Source organism: Peromyscus eremicus, chromosome X, assembly GCF_949786415.1.
Source record: "Peromyscus eremicus chromosome X, PerEre_H2_v1, whole genome shotgun sequence".
Classification (NCBI taxonomy): Eukaryota; Metazoa; Chordata; class Mammalia; order Rodentia; family Cricetidae; genus Peromyscus; species Peromyscus eremicus.
Window position 1 is genome coordinate 64,806,865 of NC_081439.1, and position 24,050 is coordinate 64,830,914.

The window sequence follows — 24,050 nt, forward strand, 5'->3', positions numbered from 1 at the left end:
AACACAATATATGTTTATATTGTTATTTTCTAGGTCTCCTGGTAGTAGGTTGATCAAATATTAGAATGATTGATCTACTGAACAGGAAATGAATTTCTAGTATGATATAAATAAAAATGATAGCAAGCCATATTTCAAAAAATAGATACATTTTTATAAGTCAATGCAATAACATCAGATATAAAGCTAATCTGGATGCAATATCCTTTACAGCATTGTTTACTGAAGTTGAGTAAAGAAACCTGGCAGATTATTCAGTCAGTGTCTCTTTCTAAACTTACTGTTTGCAATTTAAGTCTCTTTGAAAACTTGACCTTTACTGGGGAAAATTCTGAGCATTAACCATTCCTTGATTAAGAATATGGGAGTAATTATGTAACCTTGTGCAAGCATATCTCCTAAATCTGTAATAATACAATGAAAATTATAAACATTTATATCTACCAAATTATCCCAATCCTGATTGTCTTTTACATGCAATTTACAAAATTATTATCACCTAAAGAAAATATATCATTAGAATTCTCACTACTAGCCTGGTTGTACATGCTTTTAATCCTAGCACTTGGGAGGCAGAGGTAGCCAGATCTCTGTAGGTTTGAGGCCATCCTGTTCTACATAGAGAGTTGCAAGCCTACAAAGTGAGACCCTGTCTCAAAAGAAAAATTTCTTATCACTGAGGCTCATTGTTGAAGCACTTACCTAAAATCTCAGCACTCAACAGACAAAGGCAGAAGGACTGTGAGCTACATACCAAACTGGACTACACATCTCTCTCTCTTTTCCCCTCCCTTCCTCTCCCCTCCATTCCTTTCCTCTCCTTTTCTCTCCCCTCTCTCTATTTCTGTCACTCTCTGTCTCTGTCTCTGTCTCTGTCTCTCTGACACACATGTGCATGCACACGCACGTATGCACACATACACACACAGACACATACACACAAATCAGCATTTTTAATTGAAGAGAATTCTAATCACTGCTTAGTAAGTTTATAAATAAAACTTAAATTAGAACGAAACATATAATTTCAGACTTATTAACATGTTATTCTAAGTGATTGGTAAATATGTGTCAGGATCATTTGCAAAGCTCATCAAAACAGATTACTGAGTACCTCCCCAGTGTTTCTGGTTCATAAAAATCTAGGTTGAGGACTGATATTTTTCAATTCTATCGATATATGTGGTGATTTTGATACAGCAAATAGAGTAGAATCTAAGAACTGTTGTTCTAAGTCATAATTAGTCAAAGTAAGAAAGATACTCTAGAAAAAATTTTGGTTCCAAAAGCATAGATTATTCAGTCAAATTTCAGGTCTTTAGAACTCAGAGCAAAAACTAATAGGAATTTGTAAAATGAGTGCAAATTTAAACTACAAAGGATGTTATAAATAAAATATTTTATAAGAGCAAACACTATAGATGCACTTTGAGACTCCATTATATAAATTGTTGGCACCTTATATTACTATACATAGCTGAACATAATAAAGGTGTCTTTTTTTTTTTCCTGATGGCCTGGTTAGCAATTCAACTGGGAAATTGGGCAAAAATTGGATGTGTCTACAGAAGATAAATACAAACATACACATATGTATATATTCAGAGTAGTAACAGACTGGGTAGGTGATACATAGGTTATTTATGGCCAAAATGTCAGAGATAGCAGCTTGAAATATAGAGCAAGATTAGAGGGATTTTCTTTTTGGCCAGTGTTAGGACAACTTCAGGGAAATGTAGTTTAGCACCCTGGATAGCTCCTTGAAAGGCACTCAATTTTGAGTCCAAGCCTTGCTTCACTAAGTAGCCACCCACCCTTTTTTTTTTCCTTATCAGAATCTTTGTTAAAGGAGGCCAAACATTTATATAATGTTAAGTTCCTGAGAAATCAAAGGTAGAAGTTACTTTCATTTCCAAGCTTTATACAGTGGTTCTCAACCTTCCTAAAGCTGTGACCCTTTAATACAGTTCCTCATGTAGTTGTGGTTTCCCCCAGCCATAAAATTATTTTCGTTGATACTTCATAACAGTAATTCTGCTACTGAAGGTGTGTCAGTTCCTAAGAACATTTGGAATATGTGCTTTTTAATGGTCAAGACACACAGTTTAAGAACCACTGATCTGGAATATCAAATGAAAGGAAAATATACATTAGTGTAACTTGAGAAACACAGAGGTATTCACAGTCCCAAAGAGGCCTATAAGAGTCTTTAGGCAAAACAAGACTTTTCAAACTAGGTACTGAATTCATCAATGTGGCATATCCATATAATTCCAGCACTTGGAAAGCCAAGACAGAATAACTGTAGCTAGTTCAAGACCAGCCAGGGCTATAATGAGACCTTGTCTTAAAAGCATGGTCGAGGAGGGCATACAGTTGAATATGATGATGAACACTTGTAATCCTAGCATTTGATAGACTGAAAGAAGAGGATCCCATGTTTGAAGTCAGCCTAGGCTATGTAGCAAGATTTTGTGCTATAAATAAATAAGTAAAAAGAGATGAAAATTAAAATTTTCCTCTTTATAAAACCAAATACATGTGTTTCTCAGTATCCATGGTAGTTTAATGCGGGACCTTCCATAAATAAATACTGAAGTTCCTTATATAAAATGGTATTGTATTTGCACAAAATGTATATATGCTCTATGTACTTTAAATCATGTCTGAAATATTTATAAAACTTCATGCAATATAAATGCTACATAAATACGTATGCTATGTTTCTTAGTAAGTAAAAAGAGAAAAATCCCACATATTCAGTACAAGCACATATTTTTTCAAGATTTTGTATAGAATTTGTGCACAGAAGCTATGAATACAGAGGCACATGGATATTTAGTAATTCTGCACTCATTTGGCTGTGTGTGTGTGTGTGTGTGTGTGTGTGTGTGTGTGTGCATATCAACCCCAAAGCCTTTCATAAACTATGGGCATACTATACCACTAAGCCACATCCCTAAAGCACCTCAAAGCACCTTTGAGTTGACTTAAATTCCAATTTTGAGAAGACTTTAAGGTTATTACAAAATATAGTCTTATAATATTCCTCAAAAAATGCACCCTATTTTTAAAACATGCAAAGGCAACAGAGCTCACCTTTGACTGGTCTATTTGAATGGAAATTTAATAGAACAAAGATGAAAACCTACTCTCCAGCAAAACTACAACAGTAGTATTTCTTGTCTCATAAATGTTAATTCATTTGATGAAAATAATTTAAGTAAAAGTCTTCTTATAGTAGTTATTGAATTTGAATTTAAAATCTATCATATAACACTTCATTGTTTATCATAGGACAATAAGATGAGGAACTATATTAAAAATAAAACTAAATTTACAGATTAAGTGGACTTTTTTACAAAGTAAAATATTGACATTGTAATATATCTTACAGCCAGAATAGATAACTAGCCTTATATGAAAGAATAGCAGTATGGTATCATAATAAACTAATCAGCTATCTTTTTTCAAATTCACTTTTTAGCAGATATAAATTAGAGTTACACTTTATTTTACTGTACTGAAAAGTGGAAAAATCTTTGCTTCCTAACAACAACCACTTAGACAAAAATATAAATAAGCAACAAAATCATAGCATTCTCTTTTTTTTTTCTCGTGGCCATGTGAATCAAATCTCATGGATAGACAACCATTCTACTACTTAACTTCATTCCAAATCCAAATAGACTTCAACATTCCTCTCTTGAAGTGAAGAAAAAGACCCAAAATCATTAAGGATACAGATCTAAATAACTCTCTCAATCAACTTGATCTGATTGACATTTATGGAATAGTTCAACCAAAAGAAGAATGCATGTGCTGTTCAAGTGTTCATGGGATATTCATAAATATAGATACAATCCTAGGTCACAAAACCAAATTTTAGCCATTTCAATGTTTGAACTAATATAAAGTATGCTATAAAATAACAGTGGAATTAAATTTAAAACCAGTGCTTGAAAGATATCTGGAAAATCCCACATATTGAAAGTTAAAAAGTTCTCACTAAGCCATCAATTAAAAGGAAGGTCACAAAGGTGTTTTTAAAATAATTGAATTGAATACAAAAGAGAGTAGGATGAAGGACATAATTCAGCAGGAAACTGCTTGCATAGAATGTTCAAGATTGAAATTCAATCCTCACTACCTCAAAATCAATACATTATTACATAGAAAAGGAATATGTTACAACTTGAGGAATTCATCAAAAGAAGTCCTTGGAATGAAATTGACAATACTAAATGCTTTGATTAGAGAAGTAATATCTCAAGTCATCAACTGAAAAATTTACCTTACAAAAGTAGAGACAGAAGAAATTCAAAATGAAGTTAGAAGAAAGAAGGAGAAAATTAGGTCCTCTATAAATTTAATTCAAAATAGAAAACAAAGAATATTAATAAAACTCTCACCTCTTTGAAAAGATGAATCAAATAGGAAAACAATAAAATCTTTGCCCAAAACCACAAGATACAAATTGCCAATATCAAAAAGTGAAATAGAGGCTATCATTAAAAATTCTTTAGATGTGAAAAGAATAATAAGGGAATATTAAAGACAACTTCCATCCTGTAAAGTCAACAGCTTATAACAAGCAAAAAGTGTCACTAAAGGTTAGATTTACATTTAGTGTGATATGTAGCCATAAAAGAAATAATCTACTAACTCATGACATAATATGAAAGAAAATTGAAAATATTATACTAAGTGAAAGAAAATGTACACAAAGAGTACATAGTATATTTTTGTTTATATAAAATGTCCTAAATAGTCGAATGATAAAAACAAAAGTAGTGGCACAAAAGAGGCACACAGTCCAATATAACAGAATAAAGAATAGAGAAATAAACCCATACAGCTACAGCCACCTGATTTTTGACAAAGATTCCCAAAATATTTACTGGGGAAAAAAAGAAAGCCTCTTCAACAAATGGTTCTGGAAACCGCATATGCACATCTCTCAACTTGCACAAAAGTCAATTCAAAATGGATCATAAAGTCCTTAATATGAAACCATAGACTTTGAAACTATTTGTAAAGAAAATATTTCAAGCTACAAACGTAGCCAGGGACTTTGTGAATGAGACTATAGATTCTTGGGAAATAGTAACAAGAATTAGCAAATGGGAATGCATGGATGAGGCCTATTGAATGGGAGGAGATCTTTACCAGTTATTCATCTGCCAGAGGATTCATATCAAAAGTAAAGAACTCAAAAAAGTAAACACCAAAGAAACATTTAATACAATCAACAATGAAAAAATAAATTGAACCCAAAGTTCTTAAAAGAAGTTCACAGCCAGTAAATACATTAAAAATGTCCAACATCTCTAGCCATCTATGGCTGAGGGGTCCCCAACTGGATCAGGCCTTCTGAATGGGTGAGACAGTTGATTGGCTTGATCTGTTTGGGAGGCATTCAGGAGTGGGACCGGGTCCTGTGCTCATTGCATGAGTTGGCTGTTTGAAACTTGGGGCCTATGCAGGGTCACTTGGCTCGGCCTGGTAGGAGGGGACTGGACCTGCCTGGACTGAGTCTACCAGGTTGATCTCAGTCCTCGGGGGAGGCTTTGCCCTGGAGGAGGTGGGAATGGGGGGTAGGCTGAGGGGAAAGTGGGGGGGGGGCAGGAGGGAGGAGAACAAGGGAATCCGTGGCTGATATGTAGAACTGAATTGTATTGCAAAATAAAAAAAAAAGAATAAAAAAAAATTGAGAAAAAAAGAAGTTCACAGCCAGTAAATACATTAAAATTGTCCAACATCTCTAGCCATCTATGAAAAGTGAATGAAAACTACACTGAGATTCCATGTCACCTTAGTTAGAATGATTGTAATAAAAATATCAAATAACACATACTGGCAAGGATGCTGAAAATGTGGACCCTACATACTACTTGTATGAGTACAAATTAGTGTAAGCACTATAGAAATCATTAAACAGGTTCATAAAATTAGAACTACGATGTGATCCTTTTCTACTACTCCAGGTTATGTCTCTGAAGAATCAAACTAGAGATACCTGCAGCATCCATGTCTATTCATTATAGCCAAGTTACGCACTCAGTCTTAGCATCATTTGTAGGAAAACAGATGAACCTGGATGACATCATAATAAAAGAACTTACTAATCTATCTATCCATATATATATAATTTCTCTCACACGTGGAACCTAGAAAAAGACATTAAGTTAGAAAGAGGACTATTTGGGTAGAACAGGATTAGTGTGAGTGGGAAAAGTGAGCAGAGAGAGAGAGAGAGACATAAGAATATATACAGACTCAATCAGATATACATAAATGGAGATGCAATAAAATCTATTATTTTATATAAGTGACACATACTAATGTAAATGTAGAAAAATCAAAAGTTGAAAGGTTTGTACTGTGAAACTTCAAGATTTTGTAAGGATGGATTACTCACCAGATTGTATCATTTAGGTCAAGAAATATTAAGGATAGAGTAAAGGAGCAGAATACATACACAGTCAGTTGACATTAAACAAAATGAAAATGGCAATTTAATGAAGAAAGGATAGACATTTTGATAAATTATATTATAAAATTGGATATCCATGTGGAAAACAAAGAACTTGGAACCATTATTTGCAAATATACAAAGAATAACTAAAACAAATTAAAAATGTATGTGAACAATTTAACATCTATAAATTTTTTAGAAGAAATGGTGCAGAGAAAAAATATGATCTTTGGTTAAGCAAAGATATTAGATTTGTCAGTGAATTCATGAAGAAGTAGACTTTATTAAACTTTATAATATGTGATCTTATAAAATATTATTAAGAGAAAGAAAAAGACAGACCCAGGAAGAGAAAATAATTTGAAATTCATGCCATTTTTATGTTTAAACAATTTGACAATCCCCCTACAGAAGATGATACACTGATAAGGGGAAAATAAATAAGGATATATTAAACGTTATTAGCAATTATGGAAATCTTCATTAAACCCACAATAAGATACCACTACACACTAGAGTAACTGAAAACCAAACCACCAAGAAAACTCAAGCAATAAAAAGTTCTGAAGAGTATGAGCATAAACAGAATTCTCTTAAATTGTTCCTGGAACTGTTAGTGGCATGGCCAATTTGGAAATATGGCTGCCTGTTTCCTACAGTGTTAAACATACACTTATATGACTTATCATCCCACTCCAACACATTCACTCAGGGGAATTAAAATGTCTGTTCCCACAGTAAGCAGTATGTGAGTGTTTAGAGGCTTTCACTTGCTTTTGTCTTGCTTTGTTTTCTGGTGCTGGAGATTCAACTCGGTGTCCCATGCATGCTAGATCAGTGCTCTATCACTGAGCTGCATCTGTGCCCCTTTCAGTATTTTTAAATGTCTCACTAAATTTCCCAGTCCAGTTTGAGTATGCTGTGGGGCCCAGACAACCCTTGAATTTAGGATCCTCCTGCCTCAGCCTCCAGAATAACTTGGGTTACAGGTTTAAACTATGACCTTTGGGTGTATGTGAAAGTATTTTTGTTTTTAGCAACTTTTCTAATAATCCCCCAAACTGGAAATCCCCAATGAGGCCTTTAAGTGGAAAAATAAATAAACAATGTGTGGAACATTAATTCAAATGAATACTAGTCAACAATTAAAAGGCTGGAACTAAATGGAAACAAAAAATGGCAAATTACAAATTAGTTTTTTTATGTGAAAAAATCACACTGGAAAAGCTTCACCCTCTAAATTATGGATGATGTCTTGGAAAACAGCAAATTCAGAAGAAGAAAGAGGCTAAGTGGTGGCTGGAGACTAAAGGAGAAGGTTCTTACTCAAAGGCCTGAAGTTTAGTGGAGTGATGAAAATGTTCATTTTCATGTCCAACTACATGTTGTAGTTACATTACTGTAGGCATTTTAGTACATAAAAAGTATTCCTTAATAAGCCTGTCATATAATACTGTCTAGTACATAAACAAAAAGGATATACACACCCAGATACACAACGTATGACTAATAGTTTAATAAAAGCCAGATGTAGCGACATAAACCTGTTATTCTAGTAATTGGGAGGCTGAGACAGGATTGTGAATTCAAGGCTAGCCTAGACTGCATAGTAGGCTGTGTTTCAAAAAAAATACTAAAAGGTAATGTCGAGAGTGTTGATGATGGAGTAGTGAGTAAAAAGAAAAAGAGTTTGCAAGAAAGTATTCTGAGGTCCAAGCAGAAGATTTCAATGGGTAAAGATGTTTGCAACCAAACTAGCTCTTGCAACCATAGCTATGGGTGGAGGTGTTTATGTCCTGATTGTATAAGCACACTTCCACTCCTTTTTAGCAATAGCCTGTTCTGTCACCTGATCTTTCCCTCCCACTAACATACTGAGTCACTGTCCTTTCAGAGTTTCTATGCAACACAAGCAACATACTCCCTGCAATTGTACAGAGCACCTAAAAATTGAAGTGATTTGCCTGGAGTGATTGCCCTGACATGCTATTTCCTAGAGATATCCACTCCACCTAAAAGATTTTGATAGCTATAGTAAAAAATAAATACATATAGGCAAATTTACATATTTTAACTCATAAATTTTATTTGGATGTGGCCACATATTCTTTCAACTGCTTTAATAAGTAATAGAGAAATTACTTACCATCCTAAACATTTTACTGGCTTTCCTTTAATATTATACAAGAGAAATGAGAATGATTCTTTGAGTTCTCTTAGACTTATTTTCTTTGAACTCAAAGAAATGTGGCATATATATGTACATATATATGTGAAAACCATTTCTTTAAAATGCAATATCAATATATGATACTTTGTAAATACAACTAACACTAATGCTGGTAAAAATACAAGATAATACTGCTTCTTCTGCACTGATTTTTATAGTTTCTTATGACCATTTGGGTCTGGTATGGACTTTTAATCGTCACATAATTACACTGTAACATTACCACTAATTTGAGATGGAAGTATTTCCCAAAAAGTAGTAGTACTTTAAACATCTTCAAATAGAAGTGATCTAAACATATTCAAATAGAAATGACAGCCATAAGACTAGGTGGCTGCATGCTATTGCTAATTATCCAATTGCTTAATCTAAATTACATCTGTTTTTTGGAAAGCAAATGAGTAGTAGAAAAGGTAGAATTATTTATTAACCCATTTACACACACAATACATAATACACACACACACACACACACACACACACACACACACACCCCAAAATCTTGATTTCAGCTCCTTCTGCCCTTTCATACTCCTTCTTGACACACTTACATCCTGCTGCCCCTTGAGAATTCCCCCTTTCTATTCCTTAAATTATCTCCTTACTAACTCACTGTATCTTTACCAGGCCCAGTCCCCAACTCTATGTCTCTGTTGCCCTTTATTACCTTGTCCATTTTTCTGGTTCCCTGTCCTTCCTCTGATTTAAGGGCCATCTATCAATAATTACCACCTATTAACTGGCACCATCACATATACATTTCAACCTCCTTTTCTGGGTGTCTTTTTTTTTTTAATTTCTGAAATTAAGGTTATTCCAGAGTAGACACTCTAGTTTACTGGAACTTGTGAAACTCAAGCTACTCACCTCTAATGGCCTTTGGCACATCAGGGCTTTGACTGACTTCCTATTCTGATTTTTTTAAAGTAGTAAACATATTCTCTGCTATTCTCCTTATAATATTATTAAGTGGGGGTGATAGCATGAGTGTGCTTAATAAAGCATATAATGTATTCAGAACATATCATATGATAAACAATGTTCATAAAATTTATAGCAAAACATTTCTTTGTTGATCAAAAGCACGATTTTAGTAAAAGGACTAGAGTTTTGAGTTTTAAATATGATAGTATCTTGATTTTAATAAACAAATGACTGATAAACTACCTACTTATATATCATAATTTTCTTATTTTACCAATGTCCTACAATAAGAATTTCTATTATGTGGCTGTGATAGTACTGTGGAATCCAAATATTCTTCTATACTTACTGAAGAATGGGTAGTAACTAGGCTACAGAAAGAATAGCAATGATCTGTATTTATAAAAATACATAAAATTTGAGGATACATTCATGCAAGCCTCTGAAAGGATGGTGGCTAACATATTATCTCTAGTAAATCACTTAGAATGGCAATAATAAGGTCCAGTAGCCTAAAACAGTTAATATAACATATTTATTCAGTAAAAATATTAAGCCTATCATCAGAAAATAAGCAGAGGTCTTCAGAGTATTAGGCTACATAAGCTCACCCCTGACTACCATCTGTTACAGGCAATCGACAGGCTCATCCATTTACACAACCACAGTTTTTCTTCCTAGAATACTGAGTCTCTCTCATTCTTATTCAGACAGACTCAGGCTCTTGTTATTTTATAAACCATACACAAATGACTAGATTGGTGATGGGAGCCTTCAAAATTTATCTACTCTATGTTTGCATTCATGTTAACATCTCAAATAATGATACTTATCAGTCCTAATTGTCTTCCTCTAATATGGCTATTTACTCAGACCTGAATTAGCGTCATACATTTATTTAGTGTGTTGTATAGAAAGGGAACAGTGCACTATTGATCTCAATTTGATTAGAACCAACACTTGAATACTTACTAGAGGCATGAGATTCTGTTTAGATTAGATTATCTCCATCTAGCATAGAAGCTAATATGCCTCCAATTTTAAAAGCAGATTAGTTTTGCTTTTCTGCTTGAATTTCTAAAATAATCTGTATTCTTACTTCCATGTATAATAGGTAAAGCAGAATTAGGTCTATTATATATGGTGCATCTTCTTTACTTGAATAAGTATCCTGCTTTAGAAATATCCATTCATCATGATAAATAATCCTGTCTTGTTTTCTGAGATAAAAATCGAAGTGCCAGAAAATATTTAATCAATCTGACTTTATAACCATTATAGAAATGAACTGTGTATCATCACCAACACAGACTCTGGCAAGTTTTGTTTTTCAATATTGGTAAGAAGAATTATTTCTGGCTAAACTATTTACAAATGTTTCTTGCTTTAGTCTGCCCAAGAACTAAACAAAATGAGCAAGTATGGCTTACATAAAGAATATAAACTTATTCTATATTTCTGGCACTTTCCCCCATTGAGCCTGAGTTATCAATATGGGGCAAAAAAAAAAAACAAACAGTGCTGCAAAGAGCTTGGCATGATCCAAGATGATCATGCCAAATCTAACAACTCCCAATCCTGCAACTCTCTTCCCTGCTCTGAATCTTCTCTCTCAGAATCTTCAGAATGCTTTCTTTCCTATGCCATATTTATGATGAGGGCAAGTGCTGGAACTGTTGTTTCCAAAGGCTGACAGAGTATATTAAGGAAAGTCCTTAGCTACCGTCCGGCCAGCAATATTTGGCCACAAATTTCTGTCAGCAACATTAGTGTATACAGGAAATTTTACATGGCAACATTTGATCCAGAATCATCTGTTCTTCCCATAGAAGCCACAAATCAAAAGAAGATATGTTTGTTAAATCTTACACTGCATCCATTTGCTTTCCCTTCCTGTCATTTCTCCTTGTTGACCCAGCCTAAGACCTAATATACAGGAAAAATCCTAGCACTTATTGTGTGTACAAGCCCTTGTGTTGTTCATCTCTATTCGGTGAAAAAGTATAGGATATCAGGCTGGATAGACAGTGCAGTATACTTAGAACCTAGCATGCTCAGAGCCTAGGGTATAGGGAAGAAAGATGGAGTGAGAAGGAAGAAGGTGGAGAAGGAGTATGAGGAAGATAAGAGAGAAATGGAAGGATTCTGAAAAAGCCTTACAAAGAATATCAGATGACAGAAACTCAAGGAAGTAATCTGCCATTTAATTATTAAATTTTCTGTTTCAATGAATCACTATTCCAGTTGGCATTCATTGTCACTTTGAACGTCTAATTTTATAATAGGGATTTTAATCATAAATGATAAAATATGAAGTATACAATTTCTAAGAAGATGAAGTCAAAAGTTTGTTCTATGGTTATATCAAGAGAGATAAAAATCTATCTCTGGCAACTCTTCCCTAAATCACTATACTTGATAATATTTTGAATATCATCATGTAACAGTATATGCATTTATTCTTCTATCTATTCAACCAGTATTTCCAGAGCATCTGCAGACACTGTCCTCATTCCTTATCTTCATCAAGGCTTCTTAAGCCACTCTGTACTCCTTGTTACTTATTCTATTTTGCCAGGCATTGGTGCCAGCAAAGCAACATGACAAAAGAATACATGTTAATAAATAATCTAGGACATATATCACATAGAAGGTGATATCCTTGATGAGAATCTGGATCAACAACAGCAAAAAAAAATCTCCTAAAAACTAAGATCTGAAGAAACCATTCATTGTAGTTAGTAGCTATGCATAGATATCACTTGTTACAAATATACCATATTAATAAAAATTTTCACTAAAATTTGGAACCAACCTAGGTATCTGCCAATAGATGGATGGATAAAAAATATACTATACATGCACAATGGAGTTGTAGTCAGTCATAAAAAGTGAAACTATGCCATTTGCAAGATAATGAATGAAGTTGGAGATTTTATTGACAGGAAAAAAGCCAGACTTTGAAAGATAAGTAAAAGGTTGTCTGTTAAATGCAAACACACACACACACACACACACACACACACACACACACACACATACATACATATATACATGACATGGAAGTAGAAAGGGAGCCATCCTGGATGGTCTAACATGAGGGAAAAGGGAGAAAGGAAGAGGGAGGAGGGAAGAATACAAGAAAGTAACAGATAGAAGATAACTATTTTGTATTTCTTCTCATATGAAGATTCTCAATTTATATACATGCATATATGGGTATTTACATTCATAGAGATATTTAATGAATGTAGAAAGAAAATTATTCATGGAAAAAAGGAAAGCAGTGAGGGGGAGAAGGGGAAAAGGGGAGATAATAAGGAGCAAATTTGAATAAGAACAATTTTATACACACACACACATATATATAATACATACATACATATATATGGGAGAATGCCATAAGGAAACTCTTTCATTGTATATAAAATCATAAAAAATAAAATAGAAGAAAACATTATGTGTAGGATATATAGTCTTTATGATATCTTAACTATTTTCTATAATCTTAAACTGTTCAAAAATAAACACTTATAAGAAAAAGAAACAAATTAGTGGGAGAGAAATAAGGGAATATATGAGCTATACTTCTTTAATAAAGTTTATAATGAAGATATATGTAAGGTAAGTTACAAATATGTGGTGATATATTGTGTACTCTAATAAACTTGCCTGAGGATCAGAGGACAGAGCCAGCCACCAGATTAGACACAGACATCAAGCAGTGGTGGCACATACCTTTAATCCCAGCACTTGAGATCTCATGCCTTTGCTTGGGAAGCACACATGCCTTTAATCCCAGGAAGTAATATGGCAGGGCAGAGAAAAGTATATAAGGCACGATGAAACAGGAACTCACTCTCTTTAGGCTGAGGATTTTGTAGAGGTAAGAACTAGGCTGTTCTGCTTCTCTGATCTTTCAGCTTTCACCCCTGATACCTGGCTCTGGTTTTTTGGGTTTTTTTTGTTTTTTGTTTTTTGTTTGTTTGTTTGTTTTTTTAGTTAAAAGACCATCTAGATTCAAACAACACAAATACAGAAAGAACCAGAAATAGTTTGGCACTCTCATAATCCCAGTACTTGGAAGGTGAAGATAAAAGTATCAGGAGTTTAATGGCCAGCATCAGCTATATAAGTGAATTCAAGGAAAGCCTGGGCTACATGAGACTCCATCTTAGAAACATTCATACATACACAGAGGAAGACACATGAAGGTAGGTATTAGTGGTATACATCTGTGATTCTAACATTTGAGAGGCTGAGACAGGAAGCTTGTGAGTTGGAAGCCAGGTTAGGTTAAAAAGTCAGACTTTCTCTCAAAAATAAAACAGCAATGTTCAAAAAGAAAAAAAAAACCCAGCCATGTTCTTGCTGTTCTATTTATAATCGCTAAAAAGTAGAAACAACTCAAATGTCTTTCAAACTCAATGGATAATGAAAATGAAGTACGTATACATGATAAAAATACTATTTAATTGTACAGAAAAATGAAATCATGAACTTTGCAGGGAAAATGGATGTAACTAGAAAATATCATACTGTGTGAGGTAAGCCAGACCAAGAAAGACGAAATTCACATGTTCTCTATCATTAGAGACACCTAGCTCCAAATCCTCAGATATTAGTACATAGCCTTGAGTGACTACAGAAACCAGGAAAGTAAACAAGAAACACTGTCAAGAAATGGGGGGCTGAGGCAACAATAGAGGGTGAAGAGCAGGATAGAAATGATCTGATAGGAGAAATGGAAAATGGGGAGTTCACTAGGGAAGGGAGAAGGAGATAAATGCATAAAAATACCAATAAGGGTAAAAAAAAATAATGAGGGTATCTGAAAAAGTCATAAGGAAGTATACTATTTACCCACACCAAAGGGCCTATAATACAAGTTATTCCATGCATAATATGCATATATAGTTTTAATGAACCTTTCTCATCTGGGCTGACGTGCTCCTTCCACAAGGCAGAGGTCACCTAACCAAACCTCCAATAACAAACATTAGAAGCTTTTATTTGAGTTGTTGGCTAGGCTATCCAAAAGACTCCCAAAATATACAGTCTACTACTTGTTTACAGCTCTTTCCCCCAAACTCCCAGAGGTAAGTGTGCTGTGGGATGGTCTGTATGTCAAGTGTGTTGCTGATTGGTCAGTAAATAAATCACTGATTGGCCATTGGCTAGGCAGGAAGTATAGGTGGGACAAGGAGAAGAATTCTGGGAAGTGGAAGGCTGAGAGGGGAGACACTGCCAGCCGCCACCATGACAAGCCACATGTGAAGATGCCGGTAAGCCACGAGCCATGTGGCAAGGTATAGATGAATAGAAATGGATTAATTTAAGCTGTAAGAACAGTTAGCAAGAAGCCTGCCACGGCCATACAGTTTGTAACCAATATAAGTCTCTGTGTTTACTTGGTTGGGTCTAAGCGGCTGTGGGACTGGCGGGTGATAGAGATTTGCCCTGACCGTGGGCCAGGCAGGAAAACTCTAGCTAAAAATGGTGCCCAACGTGTTGGCAAGAGTTTCCACCTAAAACCTGAGTAAAAAGATTCTAAAACGGAGCTAAAAACAGTTCCTAGTTGTCTCTTTTAAGTTAGCGGCAGCCTGCGTGTTTGAGCTACTGTGGCCGGTTCCTGGCGTGCATGCTCGACCTGCAGTATGGCGGGAATGAGGCCTCTGCAAGTGGCACATTAAGCTGTGTGGTGGATTTAGCCTTTGCTAGTACAAAACAAAACAAAAGAAAAAAAAGAGGTTTCTGGGCTACACGCTGCTTTGATAGAAGCATAGACCCACTATTTCTGAGAGTTGATGGCTCCCAGAGCTGGCGGAAAACATACTACCGCCATGTTGGGAAGCTGAAGTGGGTGGAACCAGCAGCCACAGCGCCAGCGCATTTCAGGCTTAGAAGGCTGCAGTTTAAAGCAATAGGCTCAAGCTAATATAAAGAAATAAGCCACGTAAAGATGGCTACCACACAGAGAATCTGGATTATGTTCTCTTTGATATTCGTAACTGAAGAAAAACATTTGATTACAAAAGCTGTTGAGTTATGCCAAAATGTATATTTTAAAGGTACCTTGACTTCAAAATTTGGATGTAAGGATATGTTGCTTTGGAAAGGAGGCTCTGCTTTTGTTTCCACAGAAAGCCGGAGGCTATGGATTTGTTCCAGATTAAGATACATGAGGTTTGGCCAGCCAAGACCACCTGAAAGGTCTCTGATGACACCAAGGCCCAGATGATCCAACATCCAGAACTGTTTCAAGGCAACTGGCTCAGACGATACACCCTCATGGACTACTCCATAATCCTAAAATATTCTTTGTGTCCCCATAAGATACAGCGCCCCCCTCCAGCAGGAAGTAGTAAGAGAAGCTACGCCCAAATTCCCAAATGTACCAAGCTGACTTTGGAGATATGCAAAGGTTAAAACCTTCCTTTTTAAGAAAAGAAAAGAGGAAGTGCTGTGGGATGGTCTGTATGTCAAGTGTGTTGCTGATTGGTCAGTAAATAAATCACTGATTGGCCATTGGCTAGGCAGGAAGTATAGGCGGGACAAGGAGAAGAATTCTGGGAAGTGGAAGGCTGAGAGGGGAGACACTGCCAGCTGCCATGATGAGAAACAGCTTGTGAAGATGCCGGTAAGCCACGAGCCATGTGGCAAGGTATAGATGAATAGAAATGGATTAATTTAAGCTGTAAGAAAAGTTAGCAAGAAGCCTGCCACAGCCATACAGTTTGTAACCAATATAAGTCTCTGTGTTTACTTGGTTGGGTCTAAGCGGCTGTGGGACTGGCGGGTGATAGAGATTTGCCCTGACCGTGGGCCAGGCAGGAAACCTCTAGCTAAAAAGTGTCTATTGCTGACGACACTACTGCATTTCAGAAATAGGGCTCAGAGACCCCTGAGCTGAAACTGACCTGAATGTTCCCTCCCTGAGGACTGGTTTTTAGGGTACAAGAAGGCACCATGTAAGCTTCCAAAGGAAGGAGACAAACAATAATCCTATCCAGCTATTATGCCTATGAACCATATCCATGACTAACATGGGACAGTAACCCCAAGGGTGCGTTTGTGGAACTCATACTTGGTGGTAATTAATAACTCTGTATTTGGACTAAAGACCTGTTCAACAAGAGGGAAACCATGCCTGGTACTAGAAACCTAGCTAACTACTCAATATTGGTGAAGTCAGCGTTTTCAGAGGAGAATCCACAACCACTAATTTACTAAACCAGCATAATCTCTAACAACAATCTACAAATATATGTACTTGTGCCCACAGATAATTATAGTCTTCACCTCTCATCAAGGAAACTCTACTTTGTAACAGATGGAAACAACCACAGAAAATCATAACCAATAAAAATTCAGAGTTGTAGATCCCAGTCCTAATGGATACATCTACAAAACACTCACACACCTGAAGCTCAGGGGACATTTTTTAAGAGCCAGAGAATTGGAGTGTTTTCTGTGATATCCTGCTTCCTTATAATGTCTGAAGCTACACCTATAAAATCTTACCAACATGACTGTCCAAATGTGAGCTGTCAAGGATGGCATGAATGACTGTGCCAAAGAGGACAGGGAAAAGCTCACACAAAGGCAACTGACAAAATCTGGGAGTCAAGGAGGTAGCCTTCCCCAGGAAGACCACGCTAACTAGTTGTCTAGTGCCAAATGGTCAGCCCTGAAATATACATACAATCAACATTACAGGGACTGAGCAGATTATATTTAGTATATATGTATATTCATGTATATGATATATGCATATACAAACACATACATATATGCATACAATAACAATTAATGATAAAAGATCCACCAATATGAAGGAAAGTAGGCAAGGGTGAGTTGTGGGAGGATTTTAAAGAAGAAAAGTGAAGGGAGAAAAGCTATTATTATATTATAATCTCAGAATTTTTTAAAATAAAAGAAAGTAATAAATAAACAGAAAAAAACAACATAAAGAAAACAGCGTAAAAGGATGTAATGTGATTGATAGTCTGAGTGAGGGAATAAAGGGCTGAAAGTGAAAAGAAAATATGGCTATCATGAAATATGTTTTTCCGGAGGTTTAAGTGGGAGGAGAGAAATGAGAGCTAAACGAAGATAAGGATGTCCTAGAAAAAGGAAAGGACATGTGGGAAGGTCCTCAGTTGTTATAAAGTCTACAAATTTAAAGAGAGTAAAAACATTTATTTGCCTTGGAGAAAGGGGAAAGATTATGTGTACTGTTGCATGCTTAAAAAAATATTTCTGAAAACTATGGATTTAAATACCACCAATTCTGCTTTTGTACAGCAATTTGACCAATTTATTTTGATAGATCACCTGTTCTGTGTTATTCTTCTGTTTTTCTAAGCATATTTAATTATCTAAATAATTAAATTATTAAAATTATCAATATTAAATCTTGGCATGGTGGTGCAATTGGGAGGCAGAGGCAGGCAGATCTTTGTGAGTTTGAGACCAGCCCAGTCTTTACAGAGAATTCCCAGGAAAGAAAGGGCTACATAGAGAGACCTGTCTCAAAAAATAGCAATATTTGTTGCTCAATTGACATAATCTACTTGATCCAGACTGAATGGTCAGGTAATTTTTCAACAAAATAAATTAAATATTAATCTACAGGTGAACTGACTTTAGAAAGAGTTCAGATAACTGATGATTACAGATTTCATTAGGAAAAATAATTATAAAGGTTTTTGTCAGTGTGTTCAGTGATAACATCAGGACTTGAGCTAAATACCCAAGCATAAAAATAGAGTCTGAGTATGTAGCTTGGTGGTAGAGCATTTAGGTAGCATGTATGAGAGCCTCAGTTCAATCCCCCAGTAACACCTAAGTAAATAATCAGAGCTTCTTAGAAAGCTGAGACTGCAAGATCACTTAAATCCATGAGTTTGATGCCACCCTGTATGTACAGTAAGAAATCATTGCAAAATATAAAACAAAACAAAATATGCAAAAGCAGAATAGTAATCCATTTCAAACTGTATCCAAAAGACTAAAACTAGTTACATTTTACTATAACTTAGTCTCCAGTTCAGTAATTCTTTCATCTTCATGTTCCTTCCTAACTTTCTGACCCATCCTAAGTCTTTAATGATGACTCTTTCTCTAAGCAGCTCTCAAACATAGGCATTATTTTCCTTTCACACACACACACACACACACACACACACACACACACACACACACACACACACACACTTTCTCTGTATCTTAGCATCTGTCATCTACCCCTACAACTTTAACTGTCTTATTTTCTACCAATGACCCTTGTCAGTACTCCCAGTCAGACCACACACTTGAGTTCTAAGGATGTTTTCTGAATGTCTGTTAAACATCTAAGAAACATCACATTCACCTTAATTCAATGTGTCACAAAATAAATTAATCATTTTGCCTGTCATAAGAATTTCACTATTGGCCTTTGTGCTCACTTCTGTTAATGTCATCATCTTAGTCATAATCCTTTACACTAGAAACATTGTTGTCTTTAATTCCTCCATCTTTCTCAACTTTCACATATATTAGTTAAATCGTCAGTTGTGTGCAAATAAAGCCAAATTATTTGTAGTTTTCTTTTTTAAAAAAATCACTTGGTCTTCAATATTTCAAATACAAAATCCAAATTATTTAAATGGTCTGAGGTTTTGCATATAACTTTATCCTCAGTTTGCAGTGTTTTATATTTAATGTTTTTATACCACCCCTTTTCTATGGTCTCAGAATTTGTTCAGATAATTCTTTCTCATATATGGATGTCCAACACACAATCTTCTTTTCCTATGAATACTTTTCCTAACTCTTTCCCTTCATCTAGATTAATTAAGTACTTGAAAGGTACCCTGAGTTTTACATTTGTACCACTAATCAATAATGACTAACACAAATAATATATATTAGAACTTGACTTCAAATTGTAGCAGTTACATAATCAGTGGTTAGCACCAGCAAGTAACACCATTCCCAAGTGCTTTGAGAATAGAAAAACAGTATTTGTCTTGTTCGATTCTGTATCTTCAGCATTTATATTGGTCTCTGACCCATAGGAAATATTAACGGCTATTAGCAAAGGAAAATTCACAAATGAGTGAATTTCTTGACTGTTTGCTCTCTATTCTTCTCTGCACTGCTTCTAGCTTACTCATCCATCATTTCTCACCTAGACTATTTTGAGGGCTTCCAAGTGGACTTCTTGACTTTTCTTTCTTGACCTGAGCTGTGATTCTAGCTTGCAAATTTGCTAAGGTGTTTCTCTTTTAATTTCTCTGGTTTCTCACAGATGTTGTACTCTTCCAGATAGGTTAGAAAGGAGACTGGGATATTTCCTGACTTTCAGAATTTCATGGTCTCATATATATGAGAGACTTATGTATTAGTAATATTGAAAGAAATCAGACTACATGCTGTCAGTATGGGGAATGAACTATTTTTGGCAGAATACAGGAATATTAAAGATGGGATTTTAGAATTAAAGTTTTAGATTGTGTTTTGAAATAAGGGTAAGATAGCTTTCTTAATACTTACATTTGGTTGGATATAGATAGACATGTTATCTTCTAGCTTTAAAAAAATTCAAATATAATTTATCACATTCAAGACCAAATCTAAATTCAGAAGCATACAAGTTCTTGTAGGAACTGCTGTCTGCATCCCATTCTAGCATTATCTTCTGATAATTTTCTTTGGTATTTTGTATTATTCCAACAATACTACCATTCGTATATCTCACCCTTTCATTCTGTATCCACTCCTAATAACTCCTGTGTTTCTGTGATAGGCTATTTCAACTTGCCTCTTAAGTCTTCATATTGACAAACTAGCTAGAATTTGTCTGCCTTTTTATTCCTTTAGTATCACATATATTTTCTTCATAACACTTCTAGTCTGTATGTATATATTTACTATGAAATTACTTGACTGTTATTTAATTCCCCAAGTGAAGTGTAAGCTACAAAATTGCAAGGCTCAGGGCAGAAGAGATGGCTCAACAATTAAGAACATTTGTTGCTCTTACAGAAGACCTGAGTTTTCCTTGCATTACCCACATAGTGACACACAACCTTCCATAATTTCAGTTTCAGGGAATCTTAAGTCCTCTTCTGGCTACCACAGACACAAGGAACAAACAAGATGAATATATGTATGCATGCATGCAGACACTCATACACGTAAAAACAAATCTAAAATGAGTGCAAACCTATGTCTATTCTTTGTTGCCATTGTATGTATCTATCATGCAACATGACAAAATATCTTAGTTCCTCTCCAAATAACTTTAATCAAAGAGTATCATTTTTTATCATATATGTACTTTCATTGATTACATAAGTCTTTATACATGTTTATTCCCTTTACTACCTTAAAAACAAAAAGATACTGATCCAATTACAGCTACAGAAATATGAAAACATCAAGGACAGTATTTGTGGATTTTCATATTTTTTCTATAACCATACAAAGTTAAGCCCAAAATTTTTAAAGATTTTCCCACTGCCAATGAGCAAAATCAGATTCCAAAATAAGCTGTCAAAAATATAAATTTATTTTTAAATGGTAGCCATCTATCAATTAATGATTCTTTGATGAAACTCCTCAATACCCCTTTTCTCATAAGCAAGTAGTGGGATGATGTATCTTCTGAGAGACTTGTATGAAAATTATGGTTTGTACCATATTCTGTATAACTTTAGTCACTTTTGTTGTCTTAGCTTTCTTTTTTTCAATTTCTAAACTTATTTAAGTTATTATATGTATTGTATAGAGTACTTTTGAGAATTATAAAAGATAACGCCTACCATTACTTTTGGGGGGGAGGGAGTTGATGATGAAAGGTATTTTATAAATGCTTAATTATTCCAATTATTCCAGTGGATAGCCATTTTGCCATTGGTTTGTTTGATCACATGTGGCCAAAATTCATATAGTCCTATGGTCTGCTTCTTATGGTTTAAATACATCTTCAATTCCAAAATTCAAAATTCAATGAATCTACAACTTGTGCCATAGTCACACTATCAGGGTAGATTTGCCTTCCTGGATTCCTGCTTTTCTAAATAATGATAAAAAATTAATTATGTTGAACTTTCTATTGCAAGCACTTTCAGCTATAAAAGAATATTGTTGCTTCATTTCTGTTCATAGTTTCAATTAACTGACTTTGGAATAAAAATGCATGTTTGCAATGTGTAAGGGGTCATCTAATTATTCAACCACCCCTGTTTGTAGCTCCTTATTAACAGGCTCCACATTGTTTGTCTTGCTTCCACTTCAAATGCTAATTTTAGAATCCCATTTTCATTATCAAACACCTTTAGGAAAAAAATCTTAACAGTAAAAAAAGAGACCTCTTGAACCTGTCATATTTCCCTCTTTCTTAATAAGTTTGTTCTCAAAACAAATTTTTTAAATTCATACTTATTTTCAAACAATATCTTTCTTCTCAAAAAATCAGTGAATCCCTCATTTCATTAGTTATCACTAGTTTCAGACCATATAAACCAAAGGAGAAGTTGGGGATTTAAGCAGTTTTCTGAATAAATGTAACATTTGTAAATATTTAACACTAACATTTTTTTCCAGTTTTCAAGCAAAATTCACAATTTGCTTAAAATATACAGGTACTATAATTGAGGTCAAAGAGGTCATCTTTTTGTTTGAATCATGTAGATAATTGCTTCAATTCTCCACTTCACTTTGTGTGAAGTAAGTAATTGAGTGAAATTTCAACTGAACATTTTAGTGAAAAAAAAAAAGTCAAAATGAATGTTGATTATCTTTAAGCCCAAACAAGTAGCTAATTGCCTGAAATTACCAGTTGCTTGGTCATGCAACCTTGGTACATTTAGATATATCTATGATGAAATTGGAGAAAGTCAAATAAACATCACTTCAGCATGCCTACCACAGCTTTCAATCACATGCACTCGATGAGTTAATAGCACACTAAAAACAGCCACTTTTCTCCAATTTCTGGTTTTATCTCCTAAAATAAATGCTTAAAGAACTTATGTCTATATAGAATAAAAAATTAGAGCAGCTTAGGAGCCTAATTTATTTCAACAAATTGTCACAAACATCTGTTTTGCATACAGAGAAAAATTATGAAGGTAGAAATCTAAGTAAGAACTATAGTAATCTCATAAAACAGAAAGGTGACGATTAACTAGAAATATTTTCACATATTTTTATTTTGCTAGAACACAGCCTTGCAACTTAGGATAAACAAGTGAAATATGTGTAGGCACACTGGAAACCAGGGGGCGGGGGAGGGCTGGTGTTAAATATTTACAAATGTAAAAGAGGTCTGGGAAATCTTCAAGTCTATGAAGCTGTTAAAAAACACCCGAGGGCAAATGCTATCAAAATTCTAATGAGAAACAAAATGGATGTTTAGGAATCCAATTTTCCGTTTTGAACTGGTGAATGAACCTTATTTCATAAACTTATATTACTTAAAAGGCTTTCTAAAAATCTACTAATAGACTGTCCACTTTGCTATATGACCAGTCTGTACTAAAATCATTTCATAATGGAAGCTTTCTGTTTAATTCTGACAAAGCTCAAAGGGGAAATTTTTCATCTTTATTTCAAATAATGTTAACTTTTCAGTATTTTGAAGTGAGAATTATGCTACGGCAAAACAAACTTCTGACTTACTCTACTATATTAGTCATCTCAAGTCTCATTTGATTGGAAATGTTTAGGGGCTGTGTGATCCATTCCTTCTACCCTAATATAATATCTCTCCAACTAGTTGAAGACTTGTGATTAAACTAACCCTCCAGGTCTTTTACTTGTCTTTTATAAGGACAATTTTCTTTTAATTTTCTAAGAATTTGAAAGAAATAACTTTGGCTTGCTTTCCCTAGACCTTGTCCAAAGACACCATATCTTCCACAGATAGGTCATAGATAATGAAATTGAGCACATTACCCCCTATGAAAGGCACAATAAAAACTTAAATACAGAATATGTCAAGGTTACATCCCACATATATATATTATAATAATTTAGACCATGTTCATTGTTTGTGACCATAGGACATTCTATTATTGGCATGTTTGACCTATAGTTCCCATGGGTTCTACACAATTATTTGCTATATTTATACATACATAGTTCAGGACCATCTTGTACTCATTTCTGTAATCTGGCATTCCTCTGCATTTGAATTTGCCTTTAATAGACTTTGTCATGTTTATTTTTACCCACATCAGCTTGTCAAAGTTGTTTGGAATCCTAATCTTAACCCATTTCCCCAACTCCCAACTCTGAAAAGGCAGAACTGGCTGAACATATATAAATTCTTTAGAAAAAGTCTTTGCACGCAGTTATGACACTCAGACATTCTACATTCCCCACTCTTCTGCCATTTAGTTATACCTAACAAAACTCAATACC